Source organism: Salvelinus sp. IW2-2015, linkage group LG10, assembly GCF_002910315.2.
Source record: "Salvelinus sp. IW2-2015 linkage group LG10, ASM291031v2, whole genome shotgun sequence".
Lineage (NCBI taxonomy): Eukaryota > Metazoa > Chordata > Actinopteri > Salmoniformes > Salmonidae > Salvelinus > Salvelinus sp. IW2-2015.
Window position 1 is genome coordinate 5,655,164 of NC_036850.1, and position 11,044 is coordinate 5,666,207.

The 11,044-nt window shown below is 41.2% G+C and overlaps 1 long non-coding RNA gene across 1 annotated transcript; it reads left to right on the top strand.

Annotated features, from left to right (window-relative positions):
- Positions 1–154: 154 nt before the first annotated feature.
- On the top strand, positions 155–10,793 carry LOC111969198 (uncharacterized). Its single transcript, XR_002877966.3, has 3 exons — positions 155–458; positions 10,247–10,343; positions 10,433–10,793. It is a non-coding gene; the product is annotated as an uncharacterized lncRNA (long non-coding RNA).
- Positions 10,794–11,044: the final 251 nt, after the last annotated feature.

The window sequence follows — 11,044 nt, forward strand, 5'->3', positions numbered from 1 at the left end:
TATTTAACAGAGTTTTCAGAAAAAACAGGAACACACAGAATGGAGTACACAGCTCTTCCAGTAAATATGTTTAACTAACATTTACAGTGAACATTATTAAAAATTGTGCATAGAGTTGTAGCCTATGGTTTGTTAAACTTTGAAATCAATATTTTTTGTTTGGCATACGTTTAAAAACTCTGACTCTCWGCGCAAATCCGTTGCCCGTTCGCAAAGCAACAACCAGGAACAGAACTGCCTCAGGGCAGAAAAAAAGCAAGGTGATTGGGGTGGAGTCGACACGACCTACTGTACAGTCACAGACTCCAGTGGACTAGCTACTCACAAGTTTAGCATTTTGCCCTTCCCCTCTTTGGTTTGGACAATTGAAGGAATCCCTGAAAAATTGAGTTTGAAACGTCTCTATCTATTATTTTGGATACATCAACGCCTTGCTACTTGTAACAACACAGCCGCAGGTAGGTACGGAGCAGCAGCTTCAAGCTTGTTACTTTGTAGAACATTAACATGTTCGACAGCCACAATGTTGCAATTCACAGAAAAGTTAAGTTAAACGTTCCGTTTTGGATTATAAGGCAACCTATTTATTTATTCTTTTAGTGATACCAAGCAGGGTTTAAATGTCAATTTGAACGTATTACTGCGGCAAAGTGATTGTTGTCTAGCTAGCATGTAGGCTAGGTTAGCTCACAGGAACACAGCAATTATATATTATTTGTGAATTGGAGATACGCAGTCAACTGCTGTGATTAGGTACGCCAAAAATTATTTAGAAYAGGGATCATCAACTAAATCTCTCCCTGTCAGACTTGCTTGTTAGTGGAGATTTCCGCTCTTCACTCCGTTGTCAGTTTAGCCTACATTTCACTGATCTTAGTAGCAGAAAGCATTTTGTGTGTGTGTCCTTCAAGGCAGCTGTCAATGATCACGTTAGGCTGCGTTATATATTTWWMWTTTTTATGGCGGTTTGATCGCAGGGGAGGCACTAGTAATCTCTGCAGTTTTCGGTTTGGCTATTTGTTTCAAGTGTATTAGTCTATAAATAAATCTCTTTGCAAACTTCGTCATGAGAAGTTTATTGCTTGCCTACATTTTACTCCCTCCTCTATGGGCGGAACGTATAGTTGTAAATAGTTCGTAGACTGCAAATTGACCCCAAGAAGCCCAAACGGATATAATATTTGACTAAAACGTTAAATMATTTCAAACCTTGCTCACATTTTGTATATGGTCACACATACAGTGCCCTGCAAAAGTATTCACACCTTTTGGAATTCGTTACATTTTAATGTGTTGTCAAAGTGTAAGATGTTTTTGTTTGTTGGGGTGGTAAATACACAATTCATAACTAAAATATAGTCGTTGTGTAAGTTTAAGTTTTTGAATTTTAACTTGTTTAGGCAAGTTAAAATTCGTTCAGGAGTACAATGTGGCAAATACATTTGAATGAGCAGTTGCCATACCAAGCAGTCAGGAAGCTCTCGATGGTGCAGCTGTAGAACCTTTTGAGGATCTGAGGACCCATGCTGAATCTTTTCAGTCTCTTGAGGGGGAATACGTTTTGTTGTGCCCTCTTCACGACTGTCTTGGTGTGCTTGGACCATGTTAGATTGTTGGTGTTGTGGACATCAAGGGACTTGAAGCTCTCAACCTGCTCCACTACAGCCCCGTCGATGAGAATGGGGGTGTGCTCGGTCCTCCTTTTCCTGTAGTCCATAATCATCTCCTTAGTCTTGATCACGTTGAGGGAGAGGTTGTTGTCCTGGCACCACACGGCCAGGTCTCTGACCTCCTTCCCATAGGCTGTCTCGTCGTTGTCGCTGATCAGGCCTCCCACTGTTGTGTCATCGGCAAACTTAATGATAGTGTTGGAGTCGTGCCTGGCCGTGCAGTCATGAGTAATCAGGAAGTACAAGAGGGGACTGAGCACACACCCCCGTGGGGCTCCTGTGTTGAGGATCAGTGTGGCGGATGTGTTGTTACCTACCCTTACCACCTGGGGGCGGCCCGTCAGGAAGTCCAGGATCCAGTGGCAAAGGGAGGTGTTTAGTCCCAGGGTCCTTAGCTTAGTGATGAGCTTTGAGGGTACTATGGTGTTGAACGCTGAGCTGTAGTCAATGAATAGCATTCTCACATAGGTGTTCCTTTTGTCCAGGTGTGTAAGGGCAGTGAAATAGAGATAGCATCATCTGTGGATCTGTTGGGGCGGTATGCAAATTGGAGTGGGTCTAGGGTTTCTGGGATGATGGTGTTGTGAGCCATGACCAGCCTTTCAAAGCACTTCATGGCTACAGACGTGAGTGCTACGGGTCGGTAGTCATTTAGGCATGTTACCTTAGTCCCTGTGCCCAAGAACACTATGGTGGTCTGCTTGAAACATGTTTTGTATTACAGACTCAGACAGGGATACGTTGTAAATGTCAGTGAAGACACTTGTCAGTTGGTCAGCGCATGCTCGGAGTACACATCTGGTAATTCGTCTGGCCCTGCGGCCGCGTGAATGTTGCTCGCTGTTCTGATTTCTAGAAGCTCTATTCGGTCATAAGACACGGTGGCAGAAACATTATGTATAAAATAAGTTACAAATAACGCAAAAAACATACACAATAGCACAATGGGTTACGGGATCGTAAAACGGCAGTCATCTCCTTCAGCGCCATTTCTTAATATGCCAGTCGTTTGCAAAATACCCCAAAACCTATGTATTAATTATTATAATGGATTCTATTTATCATTAATATAATTAATAATAGTTTGACTAAACACATGTAGGCCTATAGCCAATATAAAAGTATACGAATGTGAAGGAACTTGGTTTCTTCTATCAAGTCCTTAACATGTCTGGAACTGGAAGGGTTTAAGGACTTCAAATACTTGAACGATCTGTCATGCACAGGAGACAAGTCAGTGATTACTCATTGGGGTTAAGTTGTGAGCCTATTTCATACAGGCGTGGTATGTCTGGGGTATTTCTGCTTGTCAGCGGTCTTGTATTGAGCGGTAGGCGACTCAATTAAGATTTAAGGAAAAAGGGGATTTCAGTGTTCAAAATGTGAACATCTATGTACGTTTTCAGTGTTGAACCCTGTGTATTGAAAGAGCCTTTGATTTTTGTATGTCTCAGATTAGGAATTTAAGTTGGACCTCTTTAGTGTATTGTGCTCCTCCTGTACACATTAGTTTTCTTTACTCAGCTGCCCCATTGATGTACATAATACAAGGATGAGTTCCTGTCAAAGGTTTGTTTGAATTTAATCGACAGGGACACACTAAAGGGGTCCACCCTAACAGATGGTCAACAGACACCGGGCAGGTTCAGTGACAGACCCCCACACAAATATAGGCCTACACATACTGTAAAACCATGAACACTTGATGATGTAACCTACATTGTCTGCTAATGCCAAATGTAAGCTTAGTGTGCTTACTTAATGAGTTGCTGGATATGAAGTTCTCTATATTAGATGCCAGAAAAGTTATTCCACCAGAAATAGCTTTGGCTACTGTACGTTTAACATTTTGTGTTTGGAGACACACAAGTGTAAAAGGGATGTTAATGTCAGCAAGTCCTAGTCATGCCCGCATCATTTTTGTGGGCCATGTGTGACAATTTTTACTTTACCGTATTTTTTGTTGACCGTGCCCTCCTTTTGCCTGTGGATATAAACTCTGTATGATCTCACTGGTTTTATGCTCCTCAACCCACCTGAAAGGGCATCCACAGACACGAATGAACTCAGTGACTCAGCGTGTAACTCATTGGGGTGTTGACTATATATGTTCAGGCCAACTTTTGATCTCCTATATAGAGAGATAATGTTATAGATATGACCTTTTTATGAAATCAATCCAAATATATTATTGGTCACATGAATTAAGTATGCACTCTGAGAACTCATGATGCTGCTGTGCTCAGTGTTATAGTGAATATAAGCCCGTTCAAACAGTTCACTACAGCACAATGCAAATGCGTCTTCATTCCACAGCTGTTGTTTGCTTTGTAATCTCTTCCCTATGCTGGTCGGCAGTAGCCTGTTACAATATGCTCGAGAAGGCTGTCTTGCATTTGTATTAGTGTGTGTGTGTGTGTGCGCACAAGTGGTGTAGAGAAGGCTCTTACTATTACAGAAAGCTTAGACTAGTACACTCTGGTACGGCCTGTGTGTGTGGGAGAGGGCAGGTCTGGACGTGACTGATGAGTTAAAGGTGCTGTATGGTCAATCCAACGTCTGCTTTGGCCGTGCAGCAGGGCATGCATGAATCATTAAAACTCGTTTTTTCAACCACTCCACAAATTTCTTGTTAACAAACTATGGTTTTGGCAAGTCRGTTAGGACATCTACTTTGTGCWTGACAACAATTGTTTACAGACAGATTATTTCACTGTATCACAATTCCAGTGGGTCAGAAGTTTACATACACTAAGCTGACTGTGCCTTTAAACAGCTTGGAAAATTCCAGAAAATTATGTCATGGCTTTAGAAGCTTCTGATAGGCTAATTGACATAATTTGAGTCAATTGGAGGTGTAACTGTGGATGTATTTCAAGGCCTACCTTTAAACTCAGTGCCTCTTTGCTGGGAAAATAAAAAGAAACCAGCCAAGACCTCAGAGAATTTTTTTTAGACCTCCACAAGTCTGGTTCATCCTTGGGAGCAATTTCCAAATGCCTGAAGGTACCACGTTCATCTGTACAAACAATAGTACGCAAGTATAAACACCATGGGACCACGCAGCCATCATACTGCTCAGGAAGGAGACGCATTCTGTCTCCTAGAGATGAACGTACATTGGTGCGAAAAGTGCTAATCAATCCCAGAACAACAGCAAAGGACCTTGTGAAGATGCTGGAGGAAATAGGTACAAAAGTATCTATAGTATCTATAGCCACATAACCTGAAAGGCCGCTCAGCAAGGAAGAAGCCACTGCTCCAAAACCGCCATTAAAAAAATCAAGACTACGGGTTGCAACTGCACATGGGGACAAAGATCATACTTTTTGGAGAAATGTCCTCTGGTCTGATGAAACAAAAATATAACTATTTGGCCATAATGACCAWCGTTATGCTTGGAGGAAAAAGGGGGATGCTTGCAAGCTGAACACCATCCCAACCGTGAAGCACGGGGGTGGCAGCATCATGTTGTGGGGGTGCTTTGCTGCAGGAGGGACTGGTGCACTTTACAAAATAGATGGCGTCATGAGGGAGGAAAATTGTGGATATATATTGAAGCAACATCTCAAGACATCAGTCAGGAAGTTAAAGCTTGGTTGCAAATGGGTCTTCCAAATGGACAATGACCCCAAGCATACTTCCAAAGTTGTGGCAAAATGGCTTAAGGACAACAAAGTCTTGGAGTGGCCATAACAAAACTCTGACCTCAACCCTATAGAAAATGTGTGGGCAGAACTGAAAAAGCATGTGTGAGCAAGGAGGCCTACAAACCTGACTCAGTTACACCAGCTCTGTTAGGAGGAGTGGGCCAAAATTCACCCAACTTATTGTGGGAAGGTTGTGGAAGCCTACCTGAAACSTTTGACCCAAGTTAAACAATTTAAAGGCAATGCTACCAAATACTAATTGAGTGCATGTTAACTTCTGACCCACTGGGCATGTGATGAAAGAAATAAAAACTGAAATAAATAATTCTTTCAACTATTATTCTGACATTTCACATTCTTAAAATAAAGTGGTGATCCTAACTGACCTAAGACAGGGAATTTTTACTAGGATTAAATGTCAGGAATTGTGAAACTGAGTTTAAATGTATTTGGCTAAGGTGTATGTAAACTAAAAGAATGCTGTTTATTAACTATAGCTCAGCCTTCATCACCATAGTGCCCTCCAAGCTCATCACTAAGCCCAGGGCCCTGGGTCTGAACCCCTCCCTGTTCAACTGGGTCCTGGACTTCCTGACGGGCCGACCCCAAGGGGTGAAGGTAGCCAACAACACCTCCACCACGCTGATCCTCAACACTGGGGCCACACAGGGGTGTATGCTCAGCCCCGTCCTGTACTCCCTGTTCGAGTGACAGCCTACAGGGAGGAGGTGAGAGTCCTGGCGGATTGGTGCCAAGAAAATGACCGCTCCCTTAACACAACAAACAAGCTGATCGTGGACTACAGAAGACAGAAGAGAGTGCACTCCCACCATCGACATCGACTGGGCCGCAATGGAGAGGGTCAAAGCTTCAAGTTCCTTGGCATGGACATATCTGATGACCTGAAATGGTCCCTTCACATCTCAGGAGGCTGAAGAAATTCTGCTTGGCCTATAACTTCTACAGATGCACCATTGAGAGCTTCCTGTCTGGCACCGGTGTCACAGGAAGGCCAAGAAGTTCATCAAGGACMTCAGTMACCTGAGCTACAGCCTCTTCACCCCGCTACCATCTAGAACGGGTAGGCAACCCTATTCCTGGAGTGCCGCAGGCACTTCATGTTTTTGATTTAACCGAGCTAGAAGATCAGGCATGTTGAATTTAGGCAATTACTGAACTGATCAATTGGTTCAGTTGGGAATAGAACCCGGTTTCAAACGGTCCCAAGATTAAAGTGATCACTGCACACGGACAACTGCAGTTGTTGGATCACTTCAGAGTTCGTATCTACACCATAATCAAGATGTCGGATGGACTGCAGCTTTGCCTGACACAAAGCTTTGTCTCGGACAGGAAAAGAGCGAAAATGGGACGTTATTGCACCTGGATACAATGCACCTCATTTTGGCCAGATATTCTGCTTATTTACTTCCTTAAAGTGACTGAGACTCGACTATTACTTTACTCCAGAGATTGGAAACCACTAGCCTAGCTACTAATTACTGTTTACTTCCTGTTGTCTTGACTTCCTTTTTAGTTTTTAGTCACCATGGATGTGGAGTCTCTATACACCACCATTGAGCATGAAGAAGGTTTGGCAGCTATGCACCATTTCTCGAGTACCCGGCCTGAAACTGAGATGCCTTCTACAGAACTCATTGTCTCACTGACTGAATGGACTCTTAATCATAACATCTTTATCTTTCAGGACCGTATTTTTAAACGGGTCAAAGGATGTGCCATGGGAGCTTGCTACAGCCCTTCCTACGCTGGTTTGTACTTGGGAAAATGACTTCATTTTGGATCCTTCTAACAACCATTTCTTTGACCGGATTATATGGTGGGGACACTATATTGATGATGTTTGCCTGTTTTGGTCCGGCTCAGAAGATGAACGTATTTCCTTCCACCAATACCTTAACAGCATTAACCCTAACATCAAACTAACTATGGAGTACAGCAAGGATAACATTCATTTTTTGGACCTCGACATCAGTAAAAATGACAAAGGTTGTTTGCACACATCAATCTTTAGGAAGCCTACAGATGGGAATACCATTCTGAGGGCAGACAGCTTTCACCCCAAAAGGCTAAAAGAGAACATTCCATATGGCCAATTCCAAAGAGTCCGCAGAATTTGCGATCAGGAAACAGACTACAGTGTCAAATCTGCTGAATTGGAAATCGCTTCTTGAATCGGGGCTACAGCGTTCAGGTCCTGAAAGATGCAGGTATAAGTGCTGGATTACTTGACAGAGAGAACTTGTTGCGAAGGGGAGTGCCTCGTGATACATCAGAGAGTGTATTTTGTTACAAAATAAAGCACTGAAGCAGAGAACATTAAAATAATCATTAAAAATAATTGGGGAATCATCCAAAGTGATACGCTACTACGCCAAGTCTTTCCTGAGCCACCAGTCATAAGCTTTAAGAGATACCCTAAATGACAATTTGTCCACAGTTATCTTCCGGGTGACTCTCAAAAAAACGTGGCTTGACCACAAACCAAGGGCTCTTTAAATGTAACCAGTGCAAACCATTGCAGAAATATTGCACAGAAAAAGTATTTTGTTGACACCGCTTCCAAAATGGAGTATTATGTCAAGCATTTCATGAATCTGCAAAACCACTCATGTCATCTATAGATTGAATGTCACAAGTGCAAGGTGTTCTACATTGGACGGACAAAGAGACGCCTTCAAGACCGCTTAGCGGAACACAAGTAGGCCATACGGGTAGGCAATGAAGACTACCCCATGGCAAGGCACAACAAGTCCTTACACCATGGCAACCCTGCCCCTACAAGCTATGGGTATTGATCATATTCTGGCTCTTATTAGAAAAGGGGACCGTCTTAAACAGTTAAACCAAAGGGAAAGGTTTTGGATTTACAAACTACAGGCCACTAAATACCCTGGTTTAAATGACGGTATGGATTTCTCACCCTTCCTGTAGGGTTGTGAGTTGGTCCATTTGCTGTCATCTAGTGGACATTTTGCTCAATTGCCCTCAGCTATGTTTAGACTGTTGTTCATGTTTTGCTGTGTTCTAGTGTACTATGGAATATATTGCTTTCTTATTCTTGACACTTCTCCCAGTCATATTTAAGGTTAGAACTACCTTTCTAAGTGTCCTGATACTTCTAGCTTGGAGTTGTATTTTTAACATAGCTACAGTATTTCACTTTTTAATGTGTATAGTATTGCTTACTAGGTGTGTCCAATCAACATTGTAACCACTTCCTCTTCTAATTAGGGCTAATTGGAAAAGCTGTTCAAAAGAGGACATTGTATTATTTCTTTGTACTCCCTGACGAAGGCCATGCAGCCGAAACACGTCGGATTTTTAAAACTTTGTTTCTATTGAACATGCCATACAAATAAAGGCATTTTAATTAATTATATGAAGAGTGCCTTGGTCCTCCTTTCTTTTTGACGACCAATTCACCCCTTTTACCAAAGAGCACCTTCTGTCTACCAACATGTACTATTGTGTACCTTAGTAGCGCTTCCCTTCCTCCTCTTTCTACTAGTACAAGCATGCATGTATTTTTGTTAAGATTTAAGTTGATTAAAACCCAAACTACAGTTATGCATCTAGCCATCTGCCAAGATTAGGAACAATTAGAAACTTGTGTACTCCAAGACGTTCTGAGTGGACAGGTAGTAGTTGATGCATAGAGAGAAGAATTAGATCAGGGATATCAGGGATAGAAGACTTACAAGTGGTGGACAGAAATGCTAACAAATGAGGGACGAGAAGATGACTATTACGTGACTACGCATGCACTTTTGGTTGGGGGCATTGTTATATTGTCATCATTCGTCCAGGTGATTTCTGTTTTTACCTTTGTAATACAACAGTAGAGAGGGAAATTTGAAACTTTTTTCAGATAGGCTTTAGGAAGTCAAGTTGAACTAATTAACAAAAATAGCAGTGCAGGAAATGTGAATGAGCTCTGTTAATTCATATAATTTATGGTCTTTGTGTATGGCTTCTTATCCAGAAAGGTAATTTTTTGCAGATTATTTTTACCAAGCAATAACACCCAATTCAACTGATAATTTCTTGATTGAAGTCTATGATTAGTTGAATCAGATGTGTACTGGTTGGCAAGAACAAAAGCCTAATTTCACATTGATCTCTGTGGATACGTTTGGACCCTGTTATGAGTGCTACTTTCATGATAAAAGTCATGATCAGTTTTAACTTTAGAATATAATCTAATTGTACGTAAGAAATGTCAGTTTAAGATTTGAACATTTGGAAATGAATTCAAATAGATTATTTAAGAGGTGGGCTTATTTGGAACACCCATGGGTTTAAAGCCCATTGCTGACTTTTCATATATTATTATCTTATTAAATAATATTGTATGTATTCTCAACTTCCCATGAAAAATGTATATTTCATCAAAATTAGGACTATATGTTAAAAATATATATTTTTTAAATATTTTGGTTGGCTTAATAGGCACACTTATATTGTTCCAAACATTGTCTAAAAATAAGCAAAATCAAAAAGTTCACTTGAGCTATTAATAATATTTTTTACATTGAAATAAAAAATGTTAAATAGATTTATTCATAGTATAGACATACTCCATATTTTAGAGCACACTATAAGGAGTATAATGACACCAAGATGTTGTTCCTACCATGTATGGTTCACGGATGATAGGGCCTTAAAGGAGGCCTGTATATGTCAAAAAAAGGCATTTTCTCAATAATGGTTTGTGATACGAATGCAAAAAGCATGTTTAAACATCCTTACTCCAATAAAGTTTTTATTTGAGAATTGCCAGAACGATCTGTGATAGCAAAAATAGGATTATTCTGTGTCTGGGGAAACTGGCCCTAAAAGAAACAATGGATACAAGGTTAACTGTTTGAACATTTCAAATCCACCTCTCTCTTTCTCCGACAGCATGGGGGCACCAGCGACAGCGTACGACGAGAAGAAGGAAACATGCGGAACCGTCTGTCTGAAGTACCTCCTATTCACATTCAACTTCCTCTTCTGGGTGAGTCTGTCTGCCTGCATGTGACTTTCATGCTGGGAAGACAACCCCTCTGAGAAATATGGTATTTTGTATCTTTCCGGTGTCTACAGACCAACACAACACCACCAGGCATTCCATCCCACGTTCCTTATCGCACAACTGTTACCCAGCCCGCTAGACTGAACAGCTAGTCAGCCACACTGGGGGGAATCCACTGGGAAATTGAGAATCCATCGGGAAATTGAGAATTCTACTAGTTATGATTCTGTTCCTTTACAATTTTGTCAGTGTCAAGATAACATTATGTCGGGGCGATGTTTAAGTTAGCAGCAGCTACTGTATTTCTTCCTCTGTAAAATCTTATTTAATATATCTAATGCAGTGCCTTCAGACAGTATTCACACTCCTTGATTGCCAAAGTGGAATTATGATATTGGACATTTTTACAAATGTAATAAAAATGAAAAGCTGTATTGTCTTGAGTCAAGTATTCAACTCCATTGTTATGGCAAGCCTAAATAAGTTAAGAAATAAAAATGTGCTTAACATGTCCCATAGTAAGTTGCATGGACTCACTCTGTGTGCAATTATAGTGTTAAACATGAGTTGTGAATAACGTCCCCATCTCTGTACCCCACACATACAATTATCTGTAAGGTCGAGCAGTGAATTTCAAACAAAGACCAGGGAGGTTTTCCAATGACCCGCAAAGAAGGGCACCG